We start from the raw sequence: 25,716 nt of genomic DNA on the forward strand, positions 1-25,716 counted from the left end.
CGTGCCCCATTGCGTTATCCCGGTACTTTCAAAAGAGGAGCTTCTATCAGTGCTTTGACACATTCCTTCCACGTTCCAGTGAACTGATTCCAGTCGTGAATTTTTCACTACGCGCTAAAAACTTCCGTACTTGGCACAGCAGCTTTAAAAAAGGATCAAAATGAAAAAGAATTGTACAAACTTCAAATGTTTTCACTCAGTAATGCCATTGCATGAGTAAGACCTCTTACGCAATCCTTTACCAGTGACGCCTTTAAGATATACCTTACACAAATAACGAATTATTTGCCATCCACTCCGGATGTGGTAATTTGATGACTTGGTTTATTTAAACATAAGAGCCGTAATTCGTATTTTCATTATAAGGACCCGTGCTGGGCAGTTTGCTCAGGTAATGAATAACACGTGGATTTTGAGAACACGACGATGAAAACATTGTCTTTCGTAACTTTCGTGCCATTGGCGAGAAAACGTTAATATTTGCAACAACTAAGAAGAGACCTCAGTCCCAAAAACGCGGATAAATGTTTACACTGGCATTTAATAACGACTGTGATTTCCAACCACGGTTCCAGCAACCCTGACACCTTGACACCCTTAGGAAACCGAACCATTCTAAGATGAGATGGGCTAGGAAGGTAGCACGCATGGGAGAGAAGACATTAACATAAAACTTAATTTTGGAAAACCTAATGGGGAGAGACCAGTTGAGCAGAACAAGAAATAGAATGGAATATAATATTAAAATAGGACACTTGCATGTAGCTATGATCTATGCGGGGCTTGATGAGGTGGACTTGTGGTTAAGAAATTAAGGCAGAGTGGTAGCTATATGTACCACCTACATTAACATTCAACAACTTTGTATTTATCCCAGAGACAATATTTATGAATTACTCTCCTCATCTGTTTTGCTTCTTTTCTCAAGGATTTATCACGAATTCTACTACGACATCGCGAATCAAACAAAGCCCCTCCCCCCTACATTCGTCATGTCTGACGCTCCTGTCCCGTATCCTAAAAGTCCGTGGTTCTGTTCCCCTGACGTCATGTTCCAGCACAGTAGATACTTATTTATTTTTTCAGTAATTTTCAACAAAAGGCAAATACGATCTAATTCATTAGCGCCTTATCATACGTTTCGTTCGGTAACAATGCATAAAGCGATCTATGTCCAGCGCTATTTAGCAGTTTGGCAACCAGACAAGGTTTGATGATTAAATCACAGTCCAACGCCATATTGGTGAGAAATGAATGCCCCTTGGAGGCTCGCTTCTTTTCTTACATAGCGAACGTTGCAGTAAGTGAGACTCCCGGGTTCAAATTATTTATTATTTAGTGTTCTGTCTGACGACAGGTCCATATGAACAGGATCCTTCCATCCTTTTCTCGGACTGGGACCTGTTCATATACGTTCTTGGCAGATGATCCACAAGTGGTTTGCCATTGCCTTCTTCTGTGTGTGAATGGAGTAATTGTTGGGATGCCACGGAGGAAAACTCCGTGTTGCCTAGACCACGGCCTTGCCCAACACAAGTTATAAATTTGTGCGCCACCGGGAATTGAACCCGGGGCCCCAGGCTTACAAGGCTAGTGTTCTGACCGCTAGACCACCCTTAAACTCGTTATCCTCAATGAATCCCTTTGTAAATTTTCCTCAGTCTCACCAGGCAAATGCCTTGAATTACGCCACGAACGCTTCCTCCCACGTCCTTTCCAATTCACTTCTCATGTACGTATGATCACTCGAAACATTTTCTCGGAACCATGAGAACACGAGGAGCGGTGCCGGCAAGTCTCAACATTGGTACAGACCCGCGGTGCGTTGGCTTGCGTCACCATAGCAGCAGCCGCCGCCGATCGCCTCGACACTCAACTACGCCCGCTCCTGACTGTCACACTCCTCGACCACTCCTCTGCACTCAACGTGGCCCCCAGGCCTGCATTCCGAAAGGCATTCACGACTTTCTATCAACTGCTCAAGTTACGCGGCAACACCCCCCCCCCCTCACCCCGGAGAGATGTGCATGCGACCGTGGCCGATTTGAATCACGATCTCTGCATTTTCCCAGAGAGCCAAAAGTTAACCAGTTCTAAGCCTGGTTTTTGGACCACATGTCTTAAATATATTTTTTTTTACAATTTTTAAGGCGTTATTTTTGCAACTACGATAAATATTAATGTACACCTAATATAATAGCCAATGTCCGTCACGCTTGAATTTGAAACTGAGATGTTCGTTTGACGCGTAAAATATTGACGTTCTGACGGTGGCGACTCTGTTAGCAAGAAATGCCTTCATCCAAAGCCGAGGTAAAGAATGCGTGGAGGTATACCTCCGCTCCCCTCCATACGTCTGCATAGCGTGATACTTTGGGAAGCCCCAGGGTAACGTTAAGAAAAGTACAATAAAACAACAACAACAACAATAACTTAAAGCCAAGGCAGGTGGTCACAACATTTCAAGGTAGTGGCAATCTGAAAATCGGGGTTAATATTAAAGGCAGGGCATTTGATAGTTATCAGTCAAATTTCTCCCTTGCGAAATGTTTATGAGCCTTCTTTTAAAAAAAAATATTTGTTTGGTTTATTTACGTAGAGGAAGACAGTAAGAAAATTCCATTAGCAAACAACCGAAGGTCGGCGAAGACCAAAATGTCCCGACAGACGTATTAATGAATGATAAATGGTAATACAAAATACAAGGGCATGATAGCTTATCTGATACAGCGATTTGTTTCATTACGAAACAAAGTACTTTGTTTTTTTGTGGGGGCGGGGGCGGGGGCGGGGAGAGACCGTGCCAAAACGGCTGTTAAAGGAGTTGCAGTTCTCAGATAAGATATGCCACATAAAAATCGGACTTCACCAATGCAACGAAGATTTTAAAATCTTCCACATAGAAAAATACACAGGAAACTGACAGACACACACATCGCCAAAAAACATATCTCACAGTTAATTTCTGAGCGCAGGGCCCAAATGAATATAAGTACACAGCAGAACGTAAAGTTTAAGAAAGCTCCCGACATCTGAGCTATAAGCGAGGTCAAAGGTCACGAAGCAGATTTCGTTTAATTTGATGTATCTCCGCCCTGTCGCTGGCTTTTGATATCTCTCGTGAATTCGATGTAATACATCTGTTCCACCGATCTTATCTTATTCTCTTTTATTTTTATCTGCCTTCTTCCGGACGCCCTCTCTCTCAAAACCAAAAGTCAAAATCGTGGAGCAATGGTTAAGTTTGAGCTTCGTATTTCGAAAGTCCTGGGTTGTAGTCCAGACTCGGAGACGAACTAACCTGACAGAATTTCAGGGTTTTTTTTTTTACATACATCCTTCGTCCTTCCAGGAAAAATATTGTGACTAAAATCTACTAATAAAGATCGACTCTGCTTCATATAGTAAATTGGTTTAGGCAAATTTTGAAACAGCTGATATTACAAAATCTTCATATCTTGTTTACAGCCGATCTAATTCTGATTTCTGTAACTGAAGTACATAACAAACATCCGTTACTGGCCGATATTTCTCATCAAATATCTAGAGGTCGTTGCTAGGAGACACCCATGTGTGTTCGACTGACATTCATTTGTCTTTTCGACTGTCGACTTGCCTACATTCCAAATTCAATTCCCCTGCAATAATGAGGTAGATTACATCACTCGTATTTCGGCGTAGATTTCTGAACGTAAGCCAAGTCGTTCTGATAAGACAGTAACAAATAACACCTCATAAATAAGTCACATTCGTCCTGTCAACACCCAGAGCGCTAGTGGGCAATTTCCTAAGCGACGGAAACGATGGATCAGTCTTCGTCGAACTTTCATTCGCGAATTAAGTTTTCAGCCCTGATCATGACGGAACTCAAAACCGAAACGGAAATTCGCAGAAATAAACAAAAGAATGACTCAGGCGAAAGGTTGAACAAGGATCACGAAAGGAACCATCTTCTAATAGGATTAATTTATTCTGTAACAATGAAGATCATTAATAATCATAAAATCATTCTGTCACAAACGTGTTTAAACAATTAAAATCTTATATATTATTTAAATCTTGTCCGTCTAATCACAATAATTCTTATTAATATTAAAATATTACAATAATTAACATTTAAAATATTTAAAATATTAAATGATGTTCATGGTCTAATGTAAATCGAATATTTCGATAAAGAACATCATTTAATATTTTAAATATTTTAAATGTTAATTATTGTAATATTTTAATATTTAATAAGAATTTATTGTGATTAGACGGACAAGATTTAAATAATATATATTTATTATATCACAATATGACGCAACTTTACCATCTCAATTAAAATCTTATAACATTACACTGCTTACAGCTTATAAATCTGTTGCTATAGATCATAAAATTTGATTTTCGATCACATATTCGAAAAGTGCAGTAATGATACCTGGGGAACTCAATTTGTAAATCAGCGCCCCTTGAACAAGTGACCATTTCATCTTAAATTGTTTTTTATAAGCCCGGTTATTTTGAGAGGTGTAAGAGGTATTTTAAATTAATTAGTGACGATTTTCTGAGGTGAGATTGGGGTCCTGTTCTGATACATCGCCTCGTTGGAATAGAAATGAGAATTATGCTGGAAGGCTGGAATGCCTGGAATGTGTGACTCCACTTCCAGCATACAAACATTCACATGAACATGACGAAGGGTTGAAATATTTTTGCATTGCCTCGACGGGTAGCAGTCGCTTTAAACTCAAAAGTATTATAAAAAAGCTTGCCACTGAATACAATCCTGAACCAAGTTAGGCCATTCCAAAGAAGCCGGCTGCAAGGCTTATGTAACATTTAGTAACATACTATTTTATTATTTAGTGTTCTGTCTGACGACAGGTCCATATGAACAGGATCCTTCCATCCTTTTCTCGGACTGGGACTTGTTCATATACGTTCTTGGCAGATGATCCAGAAGTGGTTTGCCATTGCCTTCTTCTGTGTGTGAATGGAGTAATTGTTGGGATGCCACGGAGGAAAACTCCGTGTTGCCTAGACCACGGCCTTGCCCAACACAAGTTATAAATTCGGGCACCGCCGGGAATCGAACCCGAGACCCCCAGGATTACAAGGCCTGCGTTCTAACCGCTAGACCACCGTGGCGGTTTAGTAACATACTGGTACTACGTTATTAAAGACGTTTTTGGGTTTAGCGTAACAAAACTGCCATATCCTTTATTCTGAAACCTCTTGCTGGCCGCATACAGAGCAGTCAACAGATGGCTGGCAGGCAGCATGGAATATTTACGATAGCAACTGCATGCATCGATACAGAACCAAAAGTTCAACGCCATCTTCCTGTTGTATAAAATGACTGTAAAACATGTTTGTATGTGTCTGCATGCTGTGATATATGGACAAAGCTTATATACAACCATCTACAAGGGTTCGATGCATTCATGTATCCACTATTCTAAACTATTTTCATCCAATTCGGACGGATATAGGCCTATAAATTAAGACTCATTAAAGTTTTCGAAGTGAATCACAGAGTCTGACAAGAATTATTCATGGCATGTGCGGGCTCTTTTATAAAACGTAAAGATAATTTATTCGTATTTTAACTATTCATCGGTTAGATCTTTTGAACTGAAATATAGACAAATCAGCAAAATAAATCACTGAAATATTCGCAGTCAACCTTCTGTAGTCGAAAGTCGTCTAAATAGTATTTAAGAATTCAGTCCGTACCGCAAAGAAAACACGACACTTCACCATTACGAAAATAAAATGGTTGTTCTGAGAATCACTACGAAAACCAATATAAATACAAAATCCAGGGTTGCTGATTGTTAAAGACACTGGTCCATCTGTCTGGCACGAGATACTGTTCGCATCTCCTAATCATTTGCATTCGAGTGAAGCAGTCGCTAATCATAACTAGAAACGAACAGAAAAAAGGAACAACTCATTACATAGACCGCGTTAAATGTGGAAAATCCCACATGTCCACACATCACGTAAATGCCTACAGACTGATAGATAGCGAAATGTTATTAAACGTTGCCACACGCGTATGGATACGACAAAACAAACAGCACGTCATCCAGTGACGTCTGTGTTGTCAATAACAATGATAAAGCGTGCAGCTAGACTTGACAACTGTGGAGAACACGTTCCTTCCAACAAAGAACATTCTGGCACAAGAACAAAAGTGGGAAATGCATTTTTCTACGTCTGTCTCAGACTTATCAGATTATCAAAAATCTCGCCATTTCTTGATCTGTTTCAATATCTTCAACAATCGACCTTAGATCCCTCAAATATTCAGTTATCACTTCGTCATTAATCTGGAGAGAGTGTGGAACATCTCTGACAATTTCAATTTCTTCTCGTAGACCAAAATTTATATAAAAAAAAGTATGTTAGTTACTTTTGTAATCTTTGTAGTACGTCTCATAAACTCAGAATCTGTGATTCTAGATTTATTTTTGGTGTGTCCAGGTCTGCCATGATGATAAAAATTAAGTGCCAACAATGGAAGACAAAAATTTAACTGAACTGCTCATAACGCCATCTTTCATCACAATGATTAATTTTTAATTATTAATACCAGTGAATATTTACCGAACTAAGCTAACAGTACATTCAAACAACTCAGTTTTCACGTTTATCCAAGAAAGCTAAAAAAAATCAGTTCAATCGGTTAATCCACTTTCGAGTTGACGAAGATAAAATTTTCTACGTCACATCAGCTGGAAATGAACTAACCTAACTTATTTCCACAATGGGTTATTATTATTATTATTTAGTGTTCTGTCTGACGACAGGTCCATATGAACAGGATCCTTCCATCCTTTTCTCGGACTGGGACCTGTTCATATACGTTCTTGGCAGATGATCCAGAAGTGGTTTGCCATTGCCTTCTTCTGTGTGTGAATGGAGTAATTGTTGGGATGCCACGGAGAAAAACTCCGTGTTGCCTAGACCACGGCCTTGCCCAACACAAGTTATAAATTCGGGCACCGCCGGGAATCGAACCCGAGACCCCAGGGTATCCACGATAAATGAACACCAAGATTAATCAGATGATAAATAATGATTGATCCACTGCGATTCTCACCCTACTTGCGTCTTGGTACTTAATTTGGAAAAAGGAAACCGTAATTGTTTAAAATTTCGAAAGAGGAAGCAACAGTTAAGTCGGCCTGCTTTCTGGGCCTAGCTTTAACACATATTTGTCAGACCTTCTAATGAGCACAGCCAGCAGGCTGCTCTCTAAAGCCGATTAGTACTCATCTGTGATGTGTTCAGCTACCCTATCTCCCCTACATGTAAAAAGGGGATGTAACGCCCCGGTATTAACACCACTTCCGGAAATCATTTTGAAATTGTCTGTATGCATTCGTGCAACATGGGCTCATAACACGTTTTGTTTCCACTGTCCTGTTTTAATGATTTGTTGATTCTTTGTTCATTTTACGATGGGACTGAAAGAAAAATGAACACAGTTTTAAAAAGAATGAAGGTTTATCTACAAACTAAAAAGTTGTCAGTGGAACCACGGTTCCGGAGAATTTGACGTAAATACGTCTATACGGGAAGGACGTTTATATATTGGCTTTATTCTAAATATTTCCTTTATACATGCTTTACAATTGAGATAAGTTTGATTAAGACTTTGCTTATTTAACTTGAATTAGTTACGCTTAAGATGGGTCTGTGGTAGCTGAATGTAATGTAAAGTTTTATAGGTAACAACAATGCCGAGTAAACAGATGAGGTTTCCTAGGTAACAACAATGCCGAGTAAACACGACGTTCCCTAGGTAACCATTGTTACCCTTTTTCGTAACACATTTTTGCCGAATGACCCTTCCTTATAGACGTATTTACGTCTAAAAATATCAATTTGAAGACGGTAATAATTAATTAAAATTGCATAAATTTTACGATGTAAAGGAAAGAGAACGTAAAATAAATAAATGTCAAAATAATAAGAAATAAATTGTATTTGCATACAAAAAATCAAACGGAACAAGTAGCCAGACATAATCAACGGACTTCAACAAATGACCGGCACATCAGTTCCAGCCTTGCAGTAATCGATTTTTGTCTGCAATCAAATGAATATTAAAACTAACAACGTATTCTTCCTACCAGATCTTGTCGAGGCAGTGGGAATCCAAAACGTGTCCATAACTCTGTTACGAACCCCCTGTAGGACACTTGAACATGGGTCAAAGCTCCTGGGGTCTGTATTTTGTCATGATTATCCCCGCCCACAGCTCGTCATTTGTTTCACAACACGAGCGCTCCTTCCGGTTGGCGTTCGTATTATTATTATCAACATCAGCCATACCGGACATAGGAAATGAGAAAGTTTAACGCCAGATGAACAAATATTATTTTGTGAGCTTCTGCTAGCTGTCAGAAGACAAGTCCAATTTTTCAATTGTTGCAGTGTTGTGCTTTTGGCTGTGACTCACAGCTTTTATCTTGCACGTGTGTTAAATCAAAGCAACTTCGTGTTTAACAATCGCCAACTCGTGTAAAATGAATTGCAGTAAATACGACAACTATTTTGATATCTTCTTCATCACAGAGTGTCACATTCTTGCGGGAAACGTAATCGTAGATCGCGGGTAACAAAGTCTCTGTTTAAAAGGACCGTTTTAAATTTTAAATAAGGCGAGTAATTAATTCGAAAAACCAATTCTCTCGTGCTCAAACTAACTTTCCTTCTGGTCACCGAAAATCTGCTTCTTAGGAAGCGCTTTTGATTTGTTCGACAATGAAACCGATTCAATTACCGGCCGTCACGAGCGTCAAACTTCCGTCACATTCCAACGCCAGGCCCTCAGCTTTGTGCCACCACGATCTTGCAAGAGTGACCTAAACGCACGAGACGCGCGCCTGGGACTTCATCTCTTTTGTTAAGCTTCAGGCACCGGGTAGCTCGGGGGTGCCAGTCCCCGTACCCACTGATGTGGGTCCCTGAGGGGACTACGAATTAATGGTAACCACTAAACACGGCTTAGCAGAGTAATTCTTGGGAAGCTAACAGTCGCTCAGTCAGCCAAATTCTCCGCCTTGTGTGCAACTCAAAGGTTCATTATTGTGTTCACAAGAGCGCGCCACTGATCCATAACCTGAGACAGATAAATTGGTTACTTCGAGAAAAGAAAACCTAACAAGATATAAATGAAAAGATGTAAGGTAATGAAGGGAATGATGATAAAAGAGTTGAAAGGATAAGAAGCATACGAGAAAGAAGAATTGGTGAAACGAGAAGGATAAAAGCAGGCGAAGATAACAAAGACGCATCGTTACGAGCAGACGGTCTGGCAGTGTTACCAACATCAGATTGACGCGTCTGATTCCGCTGGATAACGCGACCAGCGGCCCAGATCACAATTATTTAAATAATTTGACTTCCGTTTTACGGGCTGTTACTCATGGAGGGATGACCAGCAGCTCGGAACGAAACCAAACAACTTCGATATGACTTCGAGTAATGACTAATATAAGGCTCAGGGCAGTCCGCGTGGGGTTCTGCGCTAGACAAAGTGGATTTCAGGTGGTTACTGTCTCCATCTTCAGGGTAATTATGGCGTCTTCTTTCAAAAGGAAATTTGCTCATCTGGTCACGAAATTACGCGACACGTTAAGTCCATTACCGTCTTCACAAAATCCCTCCACGCCACCCTAGAGCTAGAATGAAACCAAACATCTTCATGACGTATTTAAAACCCATTTTAATATTATCCTCTCATTTATATCTACGATTCTCACCACACATGCTTCACGCTTCGTGTGCCAACAAAAACTGACCTGTCTTTCGCCTTACTTACTACAGCACGATAATTACAAAGCTCTAAAGAATGAAGTTCTTTGTTGTTTCAGAAAAGTTCACTTGAATCATTCTTCCACTCTGTGTAGTAGGGTGGAGTCGCGTGGCGATCTTCATGGTTTCGCTTCTATAGTCCGAGCGTCGTTATGCTAATATCTACGAAAATCCTGGTGTTTCTAGTTCAGTGTCCTTGCATATGACCAAGTATTCAGGTTCTCAAGGCGGTGAGGTTGTCGGCTTTCGCCTTCCGACCTGTGGCGTCGTGTAGCATCGTCGGTGGTTACCATGGTTTTAGAGAGAGAGAGATCGTGTTCATCCGCTGAAGATAAATGTCTTCTGATGTACTCTTTTAGAGCCACGTGCACGAGCACAATGTTTTACGGTGGTCTAGCGGTTAGAACGCTGGCCTTGTAATCCTGGGGTCTCGGGTTCGATTCCCGGCGGTGCCCGAATTTATAACTTGTGTTGGGCAAGGCCGTGGTCTAGGCAACACGGAGTTTTCCTCCGTGGCATCCCAACAATTACTCCATTCACACACAGAAGAAGGCAATGGCAAACCACTTATGGATCATCTGCCAAGAACGTATATGAACAGGTCCCAGTCCGAGAAAAGGATGGAAGGATCCTGTTCATATGGACCTGTCGTCAGACAGAACACTAAATAATAATAAGATGAGGTGGTCTAGCGGTTAGAACGCTGGCCTTGTAATCCTGGGGTCTCGGGTTCGATTCCCGGCGGTGCCCGAATTCATAACTTGTGTTGGGCAAGGCCGTGGTCTAGGCAACACGGAGTTTTCCTCCGTGGCATCCCAACAATTACTCCATTCACACACAGAAGAAGGCAATGGCAAACCACTTCTGGATCATCTGCCAAGAACGTATATGAACAGGTCCCAGTCCGAGAAAAGGATGGAAGGATCCTGTTCATATGGACCTGTCGTCAGACAGAACACTAATAATAATAATAATAAAAAAAGTCTGACGTATTTATTTTATTTTCAAAGCCTACTTCTCTAAGATTCATTTTGAAATTTTCCTCTCAAGGATTCTGTTCTGTTGAGATTTTTCGAAAAAAAAATTGTATGAATTCGCTTTTCCATTCGTGCTACATACCCAACACATTTCATATTTCTTAATTTCATCGCCCTGAAAACATTAGGTTCTGAATACAAACTGAGAAGGTACTCTTTTTTTTTTTTTGTGGAGACCAAAGTGTCTCGTTTTGTGCCATTCTTAGGGCCAAATATTCTTCTCAGCGTTTCATTCTCTAAACATCTTCAATACTAGTTTTTTCTCTCCTTGTCTAAGGCAGAAAGACCAAATTTCATATCCGCAGAAAACATCCACACGAAGTACAGAAAACAAATGGCTAATGTGACAAAGGTCATTAAAGATGAGGGCTTTAACTTTTGTAAAATTCATTTCCTTATTTAAAAATAAAACGAAAATAATTCCCTCGTCGTTCACGAATAATTTTAAGCAAAGTTTTTGAAAGTAAAATGTGATTTTTTGAAGGCGCTGTTAAGAAAAAATCGGTCATCATCCGCGTTGTTGCGCCTTGTAGCATTCTGGTAGCACGCCAGCGTTTCGTAGGAACACGCTGCCTCCATCATCAGGACATCAGCCACAGAAGACCACCATCAACAAAGTTTTTGAAAAAAAACTCCGCTGTTAACTGAGGTGGGAATATACATCACCCTTCTTACCGGATGTGACGAGCCGGAACCACGCGCTTGGCACCGGTCACTCAGGAATGTCCGATACACCAAGTGAACGAGAGGAAATGAAAAAAATAAATAAAAAAATACCGGCTACAGTCGCTCGTTAATTAACCCTCTCCATGCTCAGAACAAGATGCAGCGATTATCTGAAAAGAAACCTCTCGCACTGACAATTCAAGGGTCACACTGCGATCTGAAAATTTTCGACAAAACGACCTTTCAGGACAGGCGGGCCAACTGTTGAACACAGAAAACGTTTATGAACCCACCGCTTCAAAATCCCCTTTAAAAAGAAAAAGAAAAGACGATCAACAGTTACTGGTCATGACGACACCTTCTACGTCATCAGTGATGGAATCTGACCACAAATCCAAGAGCAGCAAACTGCTGAGGTGTGTATAGCAGTAACACAATATACTTATATTTAAAAGGTAATGCGTTATCGTGCTTTTACTCATGCTCCCCGGGCTAATATCGGGGTCACAGGACAATTATACGAACGGGGTTGGAGCCTGACATTGAAATAAAGATGAAACATACATAAGAAAGAAAGAAAGAAAGAAAGAAGAAAATAAAGATGAAAGGAAACAAGACAAGTAAAAAGGGTGTTATCACAGGCGTATGTACAAAATAATTGATGTTGTTGAAGAAGCCATCAGATTATAACAGATACAAAAGTTACACTCCCCAAAATGTTTTTTTTGGTGTTATTATGAGGAACTATTGACGTCATCTGCTACGTCACACAACATGGAGCAATTGTAAACAAGCGAAGAACACGAGAGGATAAAAAATAACAGTGGTGAATAATGCCATAGTGCCCGGAAATTACGCAATTTTCTGACAGCCTATGAGCACAGTGGGCAAGACGTTTAACCCTTTGAAGCCGAAGATCGTCTGAATATTATTTATGAATCCAGTCCGTACCGCGAAGAAAACACTACACCTCACCATTACGAAAATCAGCTGGTTAACCCTTTGAAGCCGAAGCTCGTCTTCATAATATTTACGAATCCAGACCGTACCGCGAAGAAAACACTTCACTTAACCATTAGAAGTCGAATCAGGCGGTACCACATAAGATTTAACAAAAGAACATCCCGGTCAAAGCCTTAATATGCGCGAGTATAAGAATGTCTGCCTGGTAAACTTTTCAGGTAAGTAACATCTGTACTTATTGGAGATAATGTAGTTCTATGAATGTACGTCGTTGTTAGACGACTTTTAAATGTTTTCATATCTCAGAGGTAGAATGAGACACAATGTAGTGGAATCATTAGTGGCGTGCACTGAGGACAGAACAGGGAATTGCCACTGAAGAAGACCCCGTAGAAGTCGAAACATGTCGGGATTCTGACGAGTGCAACTTTCGTATTCGTCGTAATTTGATGGTCATTTTCAACGAAGTAAAATATTGAGTCAATTGAATAAAAATTTTCTTGGATATTATCCATCGTCTAGTAAATATAAAACGTAAAAACGACGTTTCGGAGATGGGACTCTATCTCCGTCTTCAGGTTCCTACACAGTTGGGCCCACTAGATAGAGCTAATCCCTATCTCCCTATTTTACTTTGTCCGGAGATAGGAATTACCTCTATCTAGTGGGCCCAACTGTGTAGGAACCTGAAGACGGAGATAGAGTCCCATCTCCGAAACGTCGTTTTTTACGTTTTATATTTACTAGACGATGGATAATATCCAAGAAAATTTTTATTCAATTGACTCTTCACCATCGTCAAGAAGTTTTAGATTTGATAAAATATCGAGCAAAAAAAATAATCAAGAAGACGAAGTACAGAGGAAATAAAGACAGACGAAATGGAAGTTAAAAGGAATGAAGCAGGACAGAAAAGGAAGATCACTGCACTGGTCTGCGTACTTATTTCGAATGTGCAATCAGTGTTTTGAAAAGTACGTTTGTCTTTATATAAAAATAGTATCCTAGCACCAAGGAGTCAGGTCAACGGGTCACCAATGTGAGGTCAGACTGCGCACGCGCCTCGTGGTCTAAATATGTGGTCTTGGTGGAAAAATGGTTCATGTACGAAGAAAAGTAAAGAAAACATTCTTTTGTTACAATATTTTAAACAATATCACCATTCACCAGTTTTTTACTGGGCGTGAGGGCAAGAACACGTAATCCATTTTGCTCTGCAACTAGAACCTACCATGAGCCAGTTCAATCCACTGTACACACGCTCACCTACTTCATTATAACCCATCTATACCTGCATCTACCAAGTTATTTCTTTCCACATGATTTTCAAACCAATATTATTACTACTCACAGATAATCATGTATGCCACAGGTCCGACCAATTTCAACCTTTCTGAATAACACTAATCAAAGATTATCAATTTTTGAACGTTCCCTGTGTGTAATTTTCATCATTCTCTTAATTTCCCGCCTTCTTTTCGGCACTGCAAATCAAATGTTGCACAGGCATTGACTTTAATAAGAGAAAGCTAGGAGTTCTTGATGGGGGATCAGACCGCCGAATAGGACCACATAATAACAAGAGTGAATTTACATTTTATGAAATGTACATTCTTTGACGCTGTAGATACATCAATGGATATGATATTTTTTCACATTAAAATCTAATGTTGCAAACATAATCCTACTACAAATAAGATTTTATTTTATTTTGCTCGGTAAATCTGAAGGAAACAGCCAACCTGGAAGATCTAAGAGCAGAAGGAAGGATTGTAATGAAATTTCGTGGAATATCTTAAGTAACTAAGCGACTTATCACGTTAACAAATTTTTGAAATGAAACTTGCACATGGTAATCTTTGTATGACGAGTTTTTTTTTTTTTTTTTTTTTTTTTTTACATTTGGGGTAAAATTAAATATAAAGTACAGGTCCGTACAAAAAGTTAAGTTTGGCAGATCTCCTCCTCACCCAGCGCACGAAATTTAATCAAAATTCATTCCGTCGTTTCGGACATAAGACGCAGACAGACGACGTTGCACCGTTTTTGCACTGAACTTGCGATGCAAATTCACCCCCGCAACATTCTGGCGGTGAATGCGCGCCATTCTTGTTCACGTGATACGAGGCATTGATTTCCGCAAGTCATCGAGTGAAGTCATGGGGGCCCCGACCTTTATCCCGACAATCAGACTCGAGTGTCTGACCTGCAGATATCATTAGATCCTGCAAAACTTCCCACACACAACCTGAGACATCTGACGGCGTTAAAAGAAAACACAGACTTGTTCCAGGTGATCAGACATTTCTGAGCGTATAATTTGTCCTAACACCGGGTTCGAGTTCAGGACGAGTTGCCAACTATTCAAATTGTTTTCTCTTGGTTTTCCTCAGGATAAGGAACAATGTTCGACTCCTGTGAACATCGTAACAGCGGTTTCCTAACAAGAAGACGACCATCTGCACGAGCTAAGTGACTATCAGCTTTTCAATAAGGATTATTAGCAATGAAATTACTTTCATCTATATTTCCAGGTGAATTATAAGACATACTAGCACCTTCAGAACAGCCAAGATCATGTGATTCATTATCATCTTCCCATCTAATTCTGTCCTACTTAACCTCTGTAGCTGAAATAGCATCGTTAGATGACAATAAATGCGTCTAATTAAAGAATTTCCTTTTCAACCGTCTGAGAGCAGGCTTAATGTTCGAGAGAGATCTATCGGACCTTGGATCCTGATTATTTTTGTCGATCTGCGAGTGCATATGTCAGCTTCAATTCCCTGACTATTCTCAGATTCCCTACGCAGGAAATATTTCTTTGACTTTGCGGATTCGAAAAGTTCTTCGAACCAACAATTGTCTGAATATTTCAGAATTATCAGAATTTTGCGTTAAGTACAATATTTACTTGGACACTTTTCCCGCTCTTAAGTCTTGTGAAAACATGGCGGAATTACAGAATCACGATATAGGCCCAACACTGACAACGAACACTCTGAAAACGTGATAAAACTGAAGTTAGGTTAGGTTAGGTTAGGTTATGTTTAGTTTAGGTTAGGTTAGGTTAGGTTTAGGTTAGGTTAGGTTAGGTTAGGTTTAGGTTAGGTTAGGTTTAGTTAAGGTTAGGTTAGGTTTAGTTTAGGTTAGTTTAGGTTAGGTTAGGTTAGGTTTAGGTTAGGTTAGGTTTAGTTTAGTTTAGGTTAGGTTAAGTTAGGTTAGGTTAGGTTAGGTTAGGTAATAAAATAATTCGCGATAACATTTTGACGAACTGAAATGGGAAACTTTTTGTTGACATCATTCTTATCGAATGCGAGAAAGTATTTTAGTAAGTTGATCCGTGATGATGAAACAGACGCAAACGGACACAGTGCAGGCTGAGAGGTCGATGGACGCCTCCATACATGTAGAAGCAAGTAATGCAGGAATCTGTTTCGTCAGCAAATTGCACCTCTCCCAGTCTGTACTACGCGCGTGTCAAGCACTGTACACACTGTGACGAAGGAATACGAAAAACAACAGCGAAAGAAAGGATCACTCAGGAAACGCCACACACGAAGAAGCCACCTGAGCCTTCTTCGAAATCCTTCCTTGTAATTCGACGTCATTCATCCCGCGCTGTGCACTTCAAAGAGGACCATAAAATAAGGAGAGAATCAAATCATAATTTATGATAAATGGGGGGGGGGAGGGGGGACTACGTGGAATCGGTTGTTTCGAAATTTAAAAATATTATCCCAGCATTTGGCTAAACGCGCTGAGCAAACTCACGGATAAATCCGTGGGTATATCTGATTCCGCGCTCATGTACGAACCCGCGACCTCCCGAATACGACATTCTATCAACCCTGGAATGTGCCGCGCCTTCTCACACTCCGTCACATGTTCCGGGCCCTCTGTTTGTCTTTCCCACGGGTCATATGACGTAATAAGCCCAAGGTGGGGCGCCCAAATGCCTGACCAGTACGGACGGTGGAACAAGGGAAGAATGGCGGAAGAAACGTACAATTGAAAGAACTAAGAATGGAGGGTCGGAAATAAGACAGAAAAACAAATGCCATTCGTCTGTTATTTGAAGAGCTGAACAGATCGAAAATATTAAGTTTTGTAGGACTCATACAGTTTTTGTTTTGTTTTCAAAGTTAATGTGGTGTCCTAAGAGACCACGGACCACGGTTTGCAGATCCTGTTGATAGTCGTAATTGTGGCTTCTGTGCTATTTAAATCAACATATCAAATCATGACTCGGCAGAAATTGAGAGAGAGAGAGGCTTTTTCCTCCCCTCCACAGGGGGGATAGTCAATCAGTGGCTCAGAACAAGCTCATTAATTAGAATCTCGACCCCACGATCTTCAGGTTTTGTTAACTCATGATTTGCCCTCTTACGAAACACATTTACTGACACAGTATCCGAGACACAAACCAAATACCTTTAAAAAAAATAAAGAAACAAACTATTTCGGTCTGTAGTAATAGGGAATATTTACGTGCGTATGTTGGCATCACGTGTCATTCAAATTACAGTCCAGACAATAATAAACTTCTTTGTGTTTGAGACCTGGTCACAGTGTTTTCGAGTACAGTTACTCATTCAAACGCTCCAACAATTGACCCGCTGGTTATCTGTGACTCGTCTTACTAGTATCTTTGACTGTAGCGGAGGTTCTGGTTCGATCCCAGCGTTTAAAGATAAGCACGTGCTTCCTGTTTCCCAAGAAACCGAGCAGAGGTCTCGACCTGCCGTGGCATCAGATGCCTTAATAACCGCCTCCTTTACGTCAGTGAGACTTATCGTATTGACACTCGAGGGCCGGCGCATGTGATGAGTGTGTGAGCGGCGGCCCACAACACAAGGATGAATGGATGGATGTTGGCACAGTCGAACTCTGACGTCTGAGCCACTCATTGCTGCTGAGAGAGAGAGAGAGATATTGGCATTTCACTGAAGTGACGGAAATATGATCATACGATGGCCTCCCCCCACACACACACACACTTTCGTTTTTGTTCGTCGCAAAAAACAAAAACTGCAAACGTTTATCGAAACAGGATTGGTCAAGGACCACTTCACGTCGATTTAGTGCAGGTTTTAAATTTAAATTAAAAAAAAAATCAAATTACTCTCTTTTCTGTTTGCGTTACCAGGGCAGCATATACAAAATCAAAATTGTCGCCTCTCGTCTCAGGCTGGATGATCTTGCCCATTGTTAAAATGAAAAAAAGATAATTTATCGTATGTCCATTGTTATTTCGTCGCTTGTCAATAGTTTGGTATCTGCCCGCATGGAGCGCCACTGCGGAACACGAGACAACAATGGCGGTCATGATTATGCCATTCGTAAGTCTGTCGTAATAAATAATTACTTTCATTGTTATAGTGTAGTTTATTTTAAGAAAGCCTCGGCTAGCTGTCAAATAAAAGTAATTAATTTCCCTCTTTTAAAATTGTTTTCGTGGTGAACATAAAACTAAATTTCTACTTAGCAGCGTCGAACACTTCTCGACTGCAGTCGTCTAAAAGTAACGCAAAATAAGTTCCTGATGATAAATTTTAAACTAAATGACAAAGAATAAGTGGCGTTTCGTAACGAATAAACAAGATTAAGAAATAAAAAAAAAATCACGAAAATTTCCACTGAGATCCGCTAAGATAAAAATATTACATCTTCACAGCGATTCGTTCTCTCGGGCAATTTCGTCATTCAGTCTTCTTTTATAAATGACGTAAATGGCCCGAAACGATCTACAGAATGACCTTTGCGGGGCTCACAAAAGAACGCTGGTCGTTTATGGAGCAGATAACAGTGTTCAAAGCAGACAGCTCGGTCGGCAAAGAGACTAGCTGCAGGTTCGGCGACTGGGGTTTTGTTCCTCAGGGGGTGAGGCGGACGACGTGTGAAGAATTGGAAAGTCGCCCGTCACGGGAGATTAAAGACAACTTACAGACACAATAAGTGAAGATACGACCCTGAAAAATCACACACACAGATAAAAAAGTCACAGGAAAAACTATAAGCAGATGGAAAGACTAATTTAAGCTCAGAGCATGGGAATAGAACTTAGAAACACACAAATGTTGACGATGTAGAATAAGAAACAAGGAAGATGAATATAAAGAAAAACCTTAAATTCAATTGCCATGGATCCATTTTATGTAGCTTATCGCGTTCTAATGGATCGCGTTGTTTGGGAACACCTGCGAGCGGTCTGACACCAACTTTCTGCGTGAGGCAAATAAATGATGAGTGTCACTTACTTTCAAGTGACATTCCAACAAATCCCTGTCCAGACAGAAAGACAGCTAACAGATTAACAGAAAACAACAACAACAACAACCCGGGGTTTCCCCCACCTACACAGTGTTTTAAATGTACTTAAACTTATCCGATAGGCGAGCGCGTGTGTTTACTCCGACACTTAGCATCTTTACTTATCTATAGTCTTCTATGAACGCGGTGGTAAGCCAAAACATGCACACACTTAAGAACTGTTTCTGTCTATGGCTTTGTGCATTAAGTGTTTAATGGAACGGCAGTGGCTAATGTGTTATTTCACATGTGAGTTTATGAAGTGATGAGTTACAAACACTTGAACGGTTACAGAGAGTATAAGATCCAAATTCGTAAATAAAAAATAAAAAACAAACAAAAAACAAACAAACAAACAAACAACAAACAAACAAACAAACAAACAAACAAACAACAAACAAACAAATAAACAAACAAACAAACAACAAACAAACAAACAAACAACAAACAAACAACAAACAAACAAACAAACAAACAACAAACAAACAAACAAACAAACAAACCAACAACCCATCCACGCCTTGGTGTCTCCAAAACAATTTTAGGTTTTAATCTGAATGGTTTCCGGTCAATTTAATTTCGGTGGCTTCCGTTTTGTCCGATTAAACAATTTTTTAATAACGGTTCGTAATAAGATCTACCTAGGTACATCTAATAATATTCAATCTCATTTCGGTGTGATGTATCAGGTACCTCTGAAACGTCGGTACACGTCCACCAGCCCACAGGACCACCATCCACAACACATCCTTCTTCAAGTAAAGTCATGTTAAATTACGTTGGGTCTACTTTGGCACGAGACAAAAATTGTTTTGTGTATTTTTGAGCTGTAACGATAATCACACAAATTGTATTCTGTCTGGGGTCCAAAAGACCCCAGACAGACCTTCTTTTTCATCTCCCCCTCCTCCCCACATGCCAAATCTTGGCAGCAAAATTCCGTCTAGTCTCCACCGAGTTTTGCGTCTCGCTATCGGCCGCAATCAGGGGCAAGTTCACTGCAGTCTTGCAGCCAATCACACGCGCTTATAAAATTTATGGCGCAGATAATGATGGTTCGAGTTAGGACCTTAATCGATCACCGCCCTCACATTGTCTGCACGTGATATAACAGGCGAAACATTTGCGTCATATAGCTCCAGCTGCAAAGGATCAGGAAGGAAGCGAAGGATAAATGGACAATCAAGGAGGAATATACAATAAAGCAACGATGAAAGAAATGAATAAGGGAAGGAGAATAAGAAGAAAGAAAAAATTCCATTTCGAATTCAAACCAAGAAATCGAAAATGTACAATCAGAGTTTTCATATTTACTCCCTCCAGGCGCATGTTAAGATACGAAACAACAAACCACGAGCGTTTCCTTCCTTATTTCTTCATCCTCTCACCAGCTATATAAGCATACGCAGTTGAAAAGCGTCGTTAAATAAACCAACAATCAGTGAACACAAACGTAACCTAAGATGGAATTTGAAACGAAGGTACTTTGGTTTTGCATTTGATAAAACTGTTGTTTTTCAGGGGGCAAAGCGGCCGAGGCCTGAGACTAACCACCCATCTCAATCTAGAGTATTTTATTTTTATTATTTATTTAGTGTTCTGTCTAACGACAGGTCCATATGAACAGGATCCTTCCATCCTTTTCTCGGACTGGGACCTGTTCATATACGTTCTTGGCAGATGATCCAGAAGTGGTTTGCCATTGCCTTCTTCTGTGTGTGTGTGTGAATGGAGTAATTGTTGGGATGCCACGGAGGAAAACTCCGTGTTGCCTAGACCACGGCCTTGCCCAACACAAGTTATGAATTCGGGCACCGCCGGGAATCGAACCCGAGTCCCCAGGATTACAAGGCCAGCGTTCTAACCACTAGACCACCGTGTAAGGTAATCTAGAGTAGAGGTTAAAGAATGCGTGGAGCTACACTCCACTTTTCCATACGTCTTACTGGAACAGTACCTGATCACAGTGGCAACTTCGCTCTTTCCAGCTAAACATAAAGAAACGATTAGAATTTTGGATAAGGGATATGAACTTGTACAACCGGATTTCCTTGGTTCAGGCACAAAATTAATGAAGGTTAAGTGACTTAATTAGTCGTTAAGTCACGAAGGTGCACCAAGGAAATTAGCGTGACGCCGACTTATTTGCAAAGTAAAACTGTTTCATCGGATTTTTGTTCTTGTGTTTAGCGACCAGTTCGGAAAAGAACGTAATTTGCATAAATTATCTCGAGTTCACTCTAGGAGCTGCGAACAAATTTACACAACCTGTCAACAACAGCAAAGCTTTGCATCCAATTTGAATTCCGAACGTCGGTGATAAAAACAGAATCTTAATTAAGTCGTCTCCTGCTCATTCTGTTGACTTGGCCAAGATACGAGGGCAATGAAATACTTAAGTGGGCGAAACTGTTTTACTGTACACTGTTACCGCTTGCATGTAACTGAAACTGATTCAGACCCACCGGGTGTTCCAAAATATCAGTGCTCGTAAATTCCGCGCCACATCCATCCCAAGTTCCTTCCGACAGTACAAGCACTTGGTGAAACTTCAGGTCCTCACGGAAACTAGCACGAAGACGATTTTCCTCTGGGATGTTACGCCGTATAGTCTGTTATAAGTTGAACGACGTTTCAGAGATGCTTACAACTGAAACGTCGGTCAATTTCTACGAGACGACACTGCGTAACATCCCAGGAGAAAGTCCTCTTCAACATCTGCATGTCATACACCGTCGAAGAGAGGTTTTTAAGCGTCACGTGACACTCATTCTCACACATCTCCCCCCCCCCCCCAAATGTGATTTAAGGTCGACCTCATAGCACAAATTCAAAGTGAGCCGACATCAACAATCACCAGCTGGCACGCGCAAAGCACCTGCACCACTGCCTTGACCCGCGGCTCACAGAGTTAAAACCCCTCTAACCAATTCCAAAAGTTACTTAACCTCAATGCGCTTTCGAAATATTTATCTCCCTTCATTCTCTCATTAATGTATTAATCTTGAATATCTCGAGTTTAAATTTTTACCCCAGATATTTTCTACCATTTACGTAGCTATAGTTGTCCAAAATACGATGTACCGCCACGTCTGGCCTTGGTCTCTACACAACTTGTCGTTTGCTTACTCACTTCTACAAAGACGCTTTGGCTTTTCTGGTAAGGAAGGAGTCGTGAAATACTGGGCTACTATCACAGCATTCGCTGAGATGGAGGTCGTAAAATTACAATTAAAATCTGAAGATGACACCCACGAAGATCAAAGCGCACCTCAGGATCGCCCCCACGAACCTACGTCGCAAAATAAACCTCTACTGAAGTAAACAGTTACCAATAAATAAATAGACACGAAGAAGGAAGGTAATGAAGAGAAACGCTGACAACATGGAGGAGAAGGAAAGAAGGAATAGGCACTTTTGTGTCCCTCGTGAGTTCAGACCCACCCCTGATCGCTACACCCCTTTAATTCTTGGTGCTCGACCCTCCTTGCTAACTGCCACTTTTCACGGACACCTGCGAGTTTCCATCCCCAATTTATCGACGCAATTAAGTGGGTGGTTTCCATAAGGGATGTTCTCCACAATCACGAGCCACCTCTACCGACGTCTGGAATGAACTAACCCTTCTTCGGTTCTGTAAATTTACATCATAGACAAATGAGAATTCGTCACGTGGTCTCAAAACAACAACAACAACAAAATTAGAATATTAGAATAATCGCTGCGATGAGGCGAGACTGTGTCTCTCCTTGGTCGTTGAATTAACACATGAGTGAATACGGAACAGCTGTGGAATGACAACTTACAGGCGAAGAACTGAGGATTCCGTGACACTCTGTCCACACCGAGAGTGTGACTTAAGCTGTACCAGTAAGAATTCGGCTGACGAACAGTCGAAGCAACGCAAATCAGACTCAAAGGAGGTATAAGGAGTGTCTTCTGTGCAAACAGAATGCTAGACTACAAATTACCAAAAAAAGTGTTTTCAACTACAGTTCGCGAGGAAAGTGGGACTTGGGAAGACAACGAATGAGATGGCTTGAACAGTTTGTATAACGTAAGAACTGGTGTAATGGGTCTCATTTCTGGTATGTTTATTTTACTTTCCTTATAATATTATTTATTTATTTATTTATTTAATTGTTTTCTATATTCATTAATGTTTCTTTGAATCACTTACTTCACAGACCGATGTAAACATCAAAAGCATCACTTCAAACAATAAAGTTGATCCATTATATGAAAATATCTGGACACGACCTCCAAAAAACTACACTACGAAAAATTGTAAAAAAATTGTAATTCAGTTTTAAATTTAATATAATTTTTACACCTGATGATGGTTTAATAAAACCGAAACATGTTGTAACTGTTCCAATTGTAAAATCAATTATTCGATATGGAACACAGAATGATATTTTAATTATTTTAATTATCTTATTTTAAATACATTGTGATTTGACGGAATAACCAAATAATTTAATTTTAATTTAATAAATCACAATATGACGCAACTATTCATTTATTTAGTGTTCTGTCTGACGACAGGTCCATATGAACAGGATCCTTCCATCCTTTTCTCGGACTGGGACCTGTTCATGTACGTTCTTGGCAGATGTTGCAGAAGTGGTTTGCCATTGCCTTCTTCTGTGTGTGAATGGAGTAATTGTTGGGATGCCACGGAGAAACCGGGGAAGCCCCCGGAGGAAAACTCCGGTTGCCTAGACCACGGCCTTGCCCAACACAAGTTATAAATTCGGGCACTATTTTAAGCAATGAGAAGTTGATATGAGGGTTCACTTAGGAGTACCGTAAATCTGACATGTCGCCATTTTGACAGTTCATAACTTGGCGATTTATCAGCTGCAAATGTTAGTAACCTCGAAAGAAATAAGCATTCATACACGCACCGTTTTGTAAAGTGAAAATTTCTCAATCTAATTAAAAAATTACTTTGCGTGGGTATAATATGGGTCAGTTCAGCCTGTGATTTTAGGTTAGGTTAGACTGTTACTGGGTGCCCTTTGTGTAGGACCGCGCAAGTAGTTTACCTGTAAAACACTGGAGAAAAACCTTGAGGTAGGCCATGGTAACTTCGTTTCGTGTTGTGGTTGAATTAAAGTCGCAATCCTACGGCTTCGTTACGAGGTTTCGGGATTATCATCAATCGCTTTGAGGGCTTGAGGACTTGAATTACAGCCAAGCCGTTGCATAATTTATCCGAAGCAGCTGATAATCACGGATCAAGTCGTTAGTGGTCTGGGATACTACCACGAGGCCGGGGGGGGGGGGCTATAAACACGAAGAACAGAAAGCTCGCAGACTGGTTACAATAAAGTATGACCCCTCCACCCTCCACTAATTATCACATTCATTTCGTACAACTTAAAAATAATGACCCTTATAAACGCGTTTACTCTCTGCGGGGCTCGTGTTAGAGAAAATTGCCCGCTAATTACTGTAAGCCCTGATGAGTTCGTAATGTGATACGGGAGGTTAAATAATATTTTTAAAAAATTTGGTTCCTACCTCAAAGAAAACACCATATCATCATCGTTTAATGGAACAAAGTAAAAACCTATTTACTCTAAACCAAAAGAATTCCATTAAAATACTAATTAATTAATTAATATATTTCTAATTGCGAGTGAATAATTTTATGAATCGGTTGCCTTCTGACATTTAATAAAGGGTAGCTCGTTCAATGAACATCTTCTGGAACTTTCACCCCCTTTATTACAGTGATCCGATCTCATCAGACTTCCAGGTTTTTACATTTTACTATATTATTATTTATTTATTTATTTATCTGTCTACACTGACTCACGTAATATAAATTTTAAACTGATTAATAATACAACATATGAAGTAAACCAACTTAAAGAGTTTTAAAACGCATGCATCAGCGAAAAACAAAAACAAACTAAATATATTAGGATAAAAATAAATTAAGGAAAACGTAAGTTCAATCACATACTCTAGTTCACAGTAAAATATATATTTAAAAAAATTATTTAACAATTCGTTTGAAAAACCCTTGCCATTAAATAAGAAAATTCATTACAAACGCCTGAAAAACAATACATCGGAAGAAAAATTCTTGGACCTAAGACATATTAGGGATGACATAAGCGAGAAATTTACAATCCTATTACATGACAAGGAAAATCTCATTGCCTACTTCTGATTGACAACGTAAACGCTATAAACGAGTTAAGTCGCTCAGAAACATCAGTTACCTACGCTCTTAACGTTTTAAGCGTTTCTTATACGAGAGTAAAAATTAGCTTTCTTCCCATCTCCTAATGTTCTGGGCTAATTTTTCATTAATACAAATTGCTTTAAATACCATGGAAACAAAATAAAGTTTCCTTTTATAAAATTAAAGTCTCCAAGAGGATAAAAAGTGGGAATAAGTTAATGACGCTTATCTCACTTAATTTTTAAAAAAAACATTATCACAGCAACGTTTTGAATGACACGTGTGAATGGTAAATTGGCTGATGTACGAGTCGGACGAGGTCCACGGGCCGCTAGTTGGCGACCGCTTGCCGTCTGACACGGCCCATCCTCCCCTCCTTATTTACGAACTATGTGCTCTGTCCGCAGACAAGTATTATTTCCATCTGACTTATTATTTTGAGAACGAGGCTTAGTTCTTGGGAAATATTTCTCGAAACTACACTCTCAGCATGGGGCCTTGGTTCGAGTGCAAGATCGGGTCAAAATGCCAGCTTCGAGCCCTGCGGGGAGTCTCCAAAAATCGTGACAGCTTGTAGCTGAAGTCAAAATGCCATCCTGTACTGCCGAAGCACAAACCTAATTCAGGTCTGAAAAATGAAATTCGATAACAACACTTAAATACATAAAACAACAGACGAAAAAAGTTTCTCGAGAAGTTTTAAACAAATGACAGTCT

At 40.1% G+C, this 25,716-nt stretch overlaps 1 long non-coding RNA gene across 1 annotated transcript; it reads left to right on the forward strand.

Annotated features, from left to right (window-relative positions):
- Positions 1-14,677: 14,677 nt before the first annotated feature.
- LOC110839875 (uncharacterized) lies at positions 14,678-15,161 on the forward strand. The gene is made up of 2 exons (XR_002546670.2): positions 14,678-14,778; positions 14,879-15,161. It is a non-coding gene; the product is annotated as an uncharacterized LOC110839875 (long non-coding RNA).
- The last annotated feature ends 10,555 nt before the right edge of the window (positions 15,162-25,716 follow it).

This window comes from Zootermopsis nevadensis, unplaced genomic scaffold, assembly GCF_977971745.1.
Source record: "Zootermopsis nevadensis isolate Lab colony 2312 unplaced genomic scaffold, Znev_1.0 Znev_ptg000027l, whole genome shotgun sequence".
NCBI classification, from domain to species: domain Eukaryota; kingdom Metazoa; phylum Arthropoda; class Insecta; order Blattodea; family Termopsidae; genus Zootermopsis; species Zootermopsis nevadensis.